This window comes from Astatotilapia calliptera, chromosome 4 (assembly GCF_964374335.1).
Source record: "Astatotilapia calliptera chromosome 4, fAstCal68.1, whole genome shotgun sequence".
In the NCBI taxonomy this organism is placed as follows: Eukaryota; Metazoa; Chordata; class Actinopteri; order Cichliformes; family Cichlidae; genus Astatotilapia; species Astatotilapia calliptera.
Window position 1 is genome coordinate 31,586,483 of NC_137425.1, and position 10,118 is coordinate 31,596,600.

The 10,118-nt window shown below is 42.1% G+C and overlaps 1 long non-coding RNA gene across 1 annotated transcript; it reads left to right on the forward strand.

Moving 5' to 3' along the window:
- The first annotated feature begins 8,502 nt into the window (after window positions 1-8,502).
- On the forward strand, window positions 8,503-9,482 carry LOC113021369 (uncharacterized). Its single transcript, XR_013908657.1, has 3 exons — window positions 8,503-8,697; window positions 8,783-8,894; window positions 8,975-9,482. It is a non-coding gene; the product is annotated as an uncharacterized LOC113021369 (long non-coding RNA).
- Window positions 9,483-10,118: the final 636 nt, after the last annotated feature.

Sequence of the window (10,118 nt, forward strand, 5' to 3'; positions counted from 1 at the left end):
ATTTAAATAACAATTTTGCAAAATACTCAGATCATAAAGCAGTCCACCATTCATTACAACTACAATAAGTCAGATGATGTATTCACATGGTCTGTGACATTTTTAAAATTATATTTTTGTTTTTTTGTTTTTAATCAGCTTTTTAAGCTGAATGGGCTATGGACATGTAAAACATAAGCATTTACCCATTCCGTGTCACCATCATGGTTCCCACAATAGTGGCATAGGTCAGTCAGGTCATCTTCAACAACAAGAAGCAAATACTTTAATTTTAATAATAATGAACTCTGTTTGCATGACTACATAATAAGATTATAGCAATAAAAGAACAATGTTAAAAACACGTTCAATGTAACAGTTTGTAGTTTACTATTTAATTTATATTTGTAATGATACCTGTATTCTCAAGAAGACATATTGCAATCTGTTGTCTCAGACTTGCAATACTTGAAGCAGAGTTCTCAAACTTTACTGGAACATCTTTTAAGATGCACTCTGCAAACTGTGAATAAAATATATAACAATGCTGTCATTATTTGAAATAACATTTGCTATTCAAAAAATTGGAATCATATTTATTTTTAGAAAATCATAGTAAGTGCTTGTGTTGAACAAGAAAGAGGACACAAATGGAGACACTGGAGGAGACAGAGCAGAGACTAGAACCAAAAGCAAGTGATTTTATTAAGGCAGGTAAACATGAACAGAACGCCAGCAAAGATGGAACAGGAATAACAACTAAATTGGGAAAATAATTATGAAATTATGCTAAATATGAACCAATTTAGACAACTATCACAGCTCCTTCCTGAAACATCCTTGCTGCAGGAAGGAGCGCTTTCGCAGATCATTCATCCCAACAGCAGTTAAACTCTATAACTCCTCAATGACGATGTCATAATTCACTGGACTTTGTGGACATCCATGGTCAAAATTAATGCAAAATGCACCTTCTCTGTTTATGGAGGTGTGCAGGTATATATGTATACATATGTATACTTAGTGTCTACGTGTGTCTTCATGTACATGTAGATATCTATTACTTCACAGGAACAGTAATGGTAGAATAGTTATGTTAAGCTATATAGTTTGTCTTGGATATTTCCACAAGCACATCCATAAGCACATACTTTGTATGCTACCGTTCTATAAAGTGTATTTTCTATTTGTTTGTATTTACTGGTATTTTTGTATTTTCCTTCTGATACATACTTTACCTACTTGAGCTGAGGTAACGCAAAAATTTCACCTATCCTATCTATGATGACTACAATGCGTATTGTGATGAGATGTGGAGGTAAAATACACAGATGACTTGACAGCAAAACAAAGGAAGAAAAAGGTCTGAGATACAGACAGGAGGTGATCATGGAAATTGGAAACGTATAGGGAAACAGCTAAATGAAATGAAAATTATGACATCACATTAGAAGAGTAAAATTAAACACTAAGAAGAAAGAAGCACAGGACTGTCAAAGTAAAACAGCAAGCATAACAACATGCCGACATGACACGAACCAACAAGGGAGGCTTGACAACATCAAACACACAGACAAGAAATACATGTCATATTAACTACATGACAAGAACTGGCTTACACAATGGGCTATAGATGATAACATTAACCCTTGTATAGTGTTCGGATCTGTGAGACCCGTTTTCAGTTTTTTTCAAAAGAAAAATTAAACAATTAATTATTTTTTCAACCTGAAATTCATTGGCTTTGGCTTATTTTCTGTGAAGAACATAAATCCGAACTAATTTTCAATGACCTCATACTGTACCTCCCCCCACGCATTTACATTACATACAAGGTGTTCGGGTCCACTGGACCCAGGTCTAATAAAAGTGTTGAAAGTGTAGGTCCTGTGTTCCCACACTCTGTCTTCCTCCTTTCTGGTGCTGCTGATAGTGTTTTCTTCCCCTCCTGCTCGCGCACAAAGTTGCAACATTGTTGAAAATTCAACTACCAACACCGTCTGCTCTTACATTCCCGCACATTTTACCCTCTTTCTTGAGGGATCCAAATTTTATTTTCTCATACCCTGTCCCACCTGCAAATTAGGGGCATAATACTATAAAAAAAGACTTTGCCAGTGTGGTTCTTTATCACAACTGATCAAGATGGCAAAAGATTATCTGCTGCGAGGGCCGTCCAATTGATTTTGGAAGAGAGAGAGGCTTCGGATGATGATGTTGACAAAGAGGTTTCAGAATATTTCACATTTCTGAGTCTGACAGTGACTTTGAAGAAGAGGATGAGGTTGAGCACCAATTAGTAACAAAACAAAGACGAGTACCCCATCAGCAGACAGCTCCAGGACCAGAACAAGCCCACCAGACAGCAAGTGAAGAAATATGGATGTCAATAACTGGTGAAATTGAATGGTCTTCTTGCCAAGAAATGAGCCACCCTGCAGAGCTGTTACTGTGATAAGCCAGGGCCAACACGGCTGACAGTTACTCATGTGCAGGACATCAAGTCTTCATTTGAGCTTTTCATCCCAGATTCCATCCAGAAAATTATTCTGGATTGCAGTAATCTAGAAGGAAGGTGTGTTTTTGGAGAGAGGTGGAAGGAGATGGACCAAATTTATCTAAGAACCCCAAAGGCCTACTTTGGGGTTCTTATCCTTGCAGGACTTTTCAGGTCCAAAGGGGAATCCACAGAATCCCTGTGGGATGCAGAAACCGGCAAGAACCTTTCCGTGCATCAATGTCTCTGGAAAACTTCCACAAAATTTCCAGGATTATCTGTTTTGATAACCAAGACGACAGACCAGCTCGACGGCAGAGAGACAAGCTAGCTGCCATCAGGACAGTGTGGGATAAGTGTGTGCACCACCTCCCCCTGTTTTACAACCCTGGGACTAATGTCACCATTGATGAGCAGCTGATCCCATTTAGTTGGGAAACATATTGCTTAACGTGTAAATGTGTTGTGTCTTTCCACTCACTCCACTTGATTAGAACTGATTTTTTTTATAACATTTTATAAAAAAAACCCAAAAAACAAGAAGCACATTAATTCAGAAATGTGATCTAACAAAGGTAAAGGGAAAAAATTAACCATGTTTGCTGTTCATATGGCTTGTAATTGGGATGAAGTAAACATCTGTTGAGTAATTTAATATAAAATTATTTGATAGTGTTAACAATCTTACAGATTGTTGTTACTTACAGATAGGCTGGGCTGAGCATTTGTGGAACTAATGGTCTACTGAGATTTTCACACAAACATCTCACAACAGAATGGTTGCAAAAACACAATTAATTTAGTGAGTGGCAGTTCTCTGGGACAAATTGTCTAGCTCAGGGGTGCTCACACTTTTTCCGCATGTGAGCTACTTATAAAATGACCAAGTCAACATGATCTACCCACTACAAAAATCCAAAACATATACTTATTTATAAATATATTGAGGATTCTTTATATCTACAATGTATATACATGCATAACCGCAATATCCAATATTTCACAACACAATTAACAATGTAAATTTTTTGTCATTACCTGAGTTTACTCTGATGACTTGCACTGAATTGAATCAGCCAGGGATGCATAGTCCGGACAGTAGCTGCTGACGGCCAGCCTCAAACACACTTCCAAATGTTCATCAGTCATGGTGGAACGGTACTTGGACTTAATGATGTTCATGTGGGAAAATGATGACTCACATAAATAAGTGGAGCCGAATAATGCAGTCAAAGAGGCAGCACATTTCCTCATGTTGGGGTACTTTACTTCTGTGAGTAAGTTCCAGAACTGTCCATGATCTCTGGACTTCAGCTCAATGTCGGCTTGTAGTGTCAAAATCTCATCTTCCACTCCAGAAGAGTTCAGGTGAAATAGTTTTGCAATTTTTGATGCGAGTGAATCGACATCAGCATCTTCCCGAAAAGGATAGCACATGAAGGTAGCGACTGGCTCGAGCAAAGAAAAGTCTTGAAAGCGTTTGTCAAACTCTGACAGACAATTGTCAATCTGCTCTGTGTAGCGTGCACTGTCAAGTTGCAAACAGGCCATCCCCTGCATCTCCAGCTCTGACGCCAGGTTTTGAAAGTTTATCAAATCATGGCGCTGCAGCTTTAAAGAGAGATGTTGCATCTTTCGTTTGAAAGCATTAACTGAGCTGATCATGTTGATCACTGTTTTGTCTTTTCCTTGCAGCTGTAGATTAAGGTCATTCAACATGTTTGTCAGATCGGTTAAAAATGCCAAGTCTAACAGCCACTGACCGTCATTAAGTTGCATGTATTCTGCTTGTCCAGCTACACAGAAAAACTCCTTAATCTCCGGACAGAGCTCTCGAAATCTTTGCAGGAATTTCCCTCGACTAAGCCACCTCACGTCAGTGTGTAGCAACAACTCAGAGTGGTCGCAGTCAGCCTTCTCCAGATGTGCACGAAATAACCGTCTTTGAAGAGATCTGGCGCGAATAGAACAGGCGATCTTCGTTGCAACATTCATGATCTCCTTCATGTTGAGCATTTTGGTGGATTATGCAATGGTAATTTAGGAAGTCCGGGAAAGCATCGTCCTGCCTGCACTTGGCAATAAATCCATTCAAGCGGCCAACCATTGCGGGTGCTCCATCTGTGGTAATAGACACCAATTTGTACACTGGGAGCTGGGTTTTCTCGATAAAGTTTTTGAACGACTGAAATATGTCCTCTCCTCGCGTCTGTTCTTTCATGGGCAGGACTGTTAATAGCTCTTCTTTTGCAGTGATATCAGTAAACACCATACGAATGAAAATGCACACCTGGGCTGTGTCACTCACGTCCGTAGATTCGTCCAACTGCAGTGAGAAACACTGGCAATCTCCGATGTCCTTCCAAAGTTGCTGGGTTAAATCCTCGGCCATGGCTTCACAGCGCCGTGTAACTGTACTTCTTGACAGCTGGAGAGCTTTGATCGAAGATGTTATTTCTGCCTTATTTTTAAAGTCTCGGAACAATGAGTCAGCTGCTTCAACGAATGCCTCTTTTACCATCTCTCCATCTTGAAAAGACATCTTGTTTTTAACGATGATGTGACTCACCCGGAACGATGCTTCGGTGGCGGCTTTCGCTTTTGAAGTTTGTTGTGTGAAAAATGACTGCTGTCCGGACAACTGGGATTTTAGTTCCTTCACCTTTTTCTTTCTTAGCTCGCTTTTCGGCAGGAATGTAGTGTCGTATTTTCCGTGAACAGTTCGAAAATGCCGCTCCACATTTCCCTTCTTTGGCATTGCGATGGCAGCCTGGCAGATGAGGCAAACGCACTTCGAAAATGACATCGTGAAAAAAAAGTCTTCCTCCCATTCCGTATGAAAGTGATACGTTTTTGTCTTCTTACTTGGTCCAGCTCCCTCACTCATTTTTAACCCTTTCTTAGGTTTAGAAAAAACCGAGAGCTAAAAATTGGAGTTAACTCGCTGACTAGCTTGTCAGTTTTACTACACTTCGCGCCGCTGTTTGCACATGCGCAGCGACCTAAGCGTCAGAAAAAAATCCGATGTCATCTGACTGGCTTCCCTGTATCAATCAAGTGACGGGATGGATGATAGGCTGGCATCTATTTTTTTAATGCCATGCGATCTACCAATACTACCTTTGCGATCGACTGGTCGATCGCGATCGACGTATTGAGCACCCCTGGTGTAGCTGATACATACCAGAGAATGCATTGACTGCTACAGCTGGTAGGGGGACTACATAAACCCAACATAACTGACCATTTACAACCAGGGCTGGCAATAGAGCATCATGCACCAAGAATTGAGGAAGTTCAAAAGGAAATTTGAAGTCCATGGATGGTTACATACTCAGAACATAAAATATTGAAAGCTGAAATCTTATAAACGTTTACTCTTACACCATGTAAGTAGTTATGAAGTTAACCTCATTTCCATTAACATAAGGAAATTAATGTAAGCAATTGTGAAAAATATGTATATTTGATCATGTAATTTATCATAATTTGCTGCAGATTCTGCATGCCTTTTATTCATTATGTTTATTTCAGTCATGGTCTTACACATACCTTCAATACGTAGGCACCACATGAAGTTGCATACTGTTGAATAGGATGAGGCAGTGTGTCACATGCCCATCTTGATGCATTAAGCCCTCTGTGTCTCATGAAAAACCTGAAAGACACATGTAGTAAGGATTAATAAGTTGTTCTGTATAAAGGATTTGCGTGCTAAACCTAGACATGTAAGGTGCGTGTGGGGTGCTGGTACAAGCCAGGGGAAGGACATCCAGCGGACATCTTGGCCAAATTAGAAAAACAAAACACCAGTGTTGTTGACCAGGGGCCCGTTCTTCGTACCTCGCTAAGTAAGTTAGCTGGATTAGATTGTTGACGATTTCGCGTGATCTTGGATCGTTCGGTTCCCCGAAGCTCATCCGGGACTTGCTGTCATAGCAACAGAGCCTTAAGCGTAAACCTGCTCGGGAGCAGGTTTACTTTATGTAAACAGGATTAGATCGCGGCCACGCAGGTATGTCCGCTTCATTTATACGAAAGCAACAGCGATAAATAAATAACATCAATGTAACTGAAGATAATGCAGCACTTGATCCTTTTATTGATGTCACACAGATACATACAGGTCATTTCCTAAAAAAGGGAAATGTACTATTAACATTCTATTACATGTATGTGATTATTACAGATGTAATTCATATTTCAGAGTAGTAATTGTAAATTACTTCGTGTAATCAAGATGAGAGACCACGGCTATAAAAGTGAAGGTGGATTTGGGAAGCCTGTCGCAGCCATGTCCTGTCCGTTTACGCGAGCAACCCATTGCGGAAGGTGCAAGATTGATAAGGAGAGTCCTCAGAATTCAGCATATATTGCGGGACAGACAGGATCCTTTAGCTCAGCGCGACAGTGTGCTCATTGAGAGATATCGATTTTCCCGTGAGGATATTATTTACTTAACCAACTTGTTGACGAGGGGGTGCAGGACCACCACCTGTCTTTTTTTGCTCTGCCCTTTTCTTGGTTGCTGTTATAAACAAACAAACAGATTATTTCAGGGTCTCTTTCCAAGAGACGAAAAGCAATATAAGTGATAAATATTACCATTCTATAGAATATTCTTATATTTCACTTTTACTTGTTCCCATGTTCTAGTGGGTCCTGTTGTGGCTCTAATGTGAAAGAGGATATAATATAACAATATAATATAATGTAATATAATATTGGATAATATAGTGTAATATAATAAATCTACCCTACCGCCTACTGGTGTTGGCCAGAGGGGCCGATGGCGCGATATGGCAGCCTCGCTTCTGTCAGTCTGCCCCAGGGCAGCTGTGGCTACAACCGTAGCTGCCTCCACCAGTGTGTGAATGTGAGAGTGAATGAATAGTGGCATCGTAAAGCGCTTTGGGTGCCTTGAAAAGCGCTATATAAATCCAATATATTATTATTATTATTATTATTAAATTACTTACGAGTTTAATTTGTCAGCAACTTTCTGCCAGCCCTCTCTCCTTGCTTTTGCAGCCTTTGCAGTGTTCCCTTGCGTTCTGATTAAACTCTGAAACTCCTGAAATCCCTCACTCAGGAGTTCTTGCTCTGCTGCCGAAAAATACCGAGCCGAGCGCACTCCTTCGACATTTTCGCCGACCAATCAGAGGGTTGCCGATCAATGTTTCTACTATCGATGCGTAGCCCCTTTTACGACACCCAGTGATCTCACATTACTGCGTCCAGCTGTACTAATCGTCAACGGAAGGTGTGTTCGGAGAACCGGATTAGCGAGCTCACGGTTAGCGCGATGGTTTGATCTTGGATGTGTCATTTGATCTTGGATGTAGTGAGCGACGTACGAAGAACGGGCCCCTGGGCCCTGTTTCAGGAAGCCGGTTTAGTGGAAAAACTGAGTAAGTATACCCTGAGTTAACGAAAACTCTGGGTTTTCGGTTTCACAAAGCGAGTTCAGCTGAAGCCTAAGTGAGTCACTATGACGACACACGCAGTGAAGCTAACCTGCCCCCTAGCAGGTTTACTACAACTAACCCTGACTGACCCCGCCTCTTTGTCGGAAACCTGACAGCAGGAAGTGTCAGACATGGCGTGTCCCTTCCTTGAAGAGCCAGTAGATCTTGAAGCCCAAATTCTCCGCAGAGCACTCCGCCGGGAGAGAGTGATCAGAGCGCGTATGGACATCTTATCATTACCTGATGATTTCCTGTGCGAACGTTACCGTTTCTCAGCACAATCAATAAGTTATTTGGATAACATCCTCAGGCCATATATTGCGCATGTGACACATCGCGGACATGCGCTCAGTCCATTACATATTCTTTGTACCGCACTCCGTTTCTTTGCAAACGGGAGCTTTCTGTACAATATCGGTGACGCTGAGCACGTTTCCAAGGCTACCGTCTGTCGGGCAGTCAGGAATGTCACAGTAGCACTGAAACGTCTCCTGCACTCGTTTGTGGTGTTCCCCGGTCACAGACCCACAAGATTAATCAAAGAGGGATTCCACAAAATTGCAGGTATCAGGATGAACAAAACTCAATGCATGATGTGGTGATACGTGAACTACCACTCAAATGGTACATAAATTTCCAGGGTTCCCAGGCGTGATTGGCTGTATAGATGGCACCCACATCCCAATCATTGCACCCTCAGCAAATGAAGGAGACTATGTGAACAGGAAGTCCGTCCACAGCATCAATGTACAGGTACATAATTCCCTGTAGCATTTCACACCAACAAGTGATGGCATCATGGTAATGGATGCTAATATGTGTTCTCTGCACTGGGTAGATCATATGTGATGCTGCCAACATCATCACAAATGTGGAAGCCAAGTGGCCAGGCTCTGTACATGACTCACGAATCTTCCGGGAATGTACACTGAGCACCAAATTTGGACATGGTGGGTCGAAGTAACTGTGAAATATACAGAGACCAATTGCCACAGGGACGTTTGCACTGACATGTATTCTTCTGTCCTAGGAGAGTTCACTGGCCACCTGCTTGGTGATAGGGGGTACCCATGTCTACCCTATTTGCTCACCCCTTACCCTGACCCTGAACCGGGCCCACAGCAGCGTTATAATCTGGCCCATTGCAGGACACGGGCCAGAGTTGAAATGACCATCGGAATGCTCAAGGCCCGGTTCCAGTGCCTTCGTGGACTCAGGGTCACCCCAGAAAGGGCATGTGACATCATTGTGGCATGTGTGATCCTACACAACATTGCCACGATTAGAGGTGAACAGTGTCCAGCTGAACCAGACAACAACAGTGATCCACACGATGAACATCCTGACCCACCCACGAACGTACAGGATGGAAGAGCAGTCAGAGACACCATATGCCACAACCATTTCCTGTGACCCGTCAACCCAACATGTTACAAGACAAATACACAGATACTGTGGTCAACTGCCTTTATTGGTCACCCTGTATGTCCTGTACACAAAGAATAAATGCGTATATTAGTATGTTGTACAAACACTGACATGATTCGTCCATCTATGATCACTCCACCCACCCTTAACTGTTGTTCCAGCAGTACAATCTCCAGCTTCGACTTTTGGATCTGCAGCTGGAGGTGCACCATTTCCATGTCGCACTTTCTTATTTTCCTGGCCAGATATGTCTTATACAGCTGCTTCACAGGGAGCTATTGCAACAAGGGACATAGCATTGGCATCCATAGTACATGCCTACTTAGGTTGGTTGTAAATCAGTGCTGAACAACCCACTGTGGAAAGGTTCGTTGTAGGAGTGGCTGGACCCTCTTCCTCTTCATTTCCAGCATCACTCTGCCGGGGACATAGTAAGTCCATGGTGTCATCATAGTACCACATCGTAGTCAGTTGTTATATTTTCCACTGTACACTGTATACCTCATAGTGTGGCTCTGTTGCGGCCTCCTCTGTAGCAGCTGTCACTGTTTCGTCATCATGTGCCTGTGGTGGAGACATTTAACAACATTGCTGTTCTACTGTTGACACATGTAGTCTGTGGAGTATTACGAGTACTACTGCATGTCGGTCTGGCTCAACAGGGGGCTGCACCAGATGCAGTACACCATCACCGTCAACTGGAAGAATATGGGGTTCATACAGGTCACTCATGACTTATGTGGGCG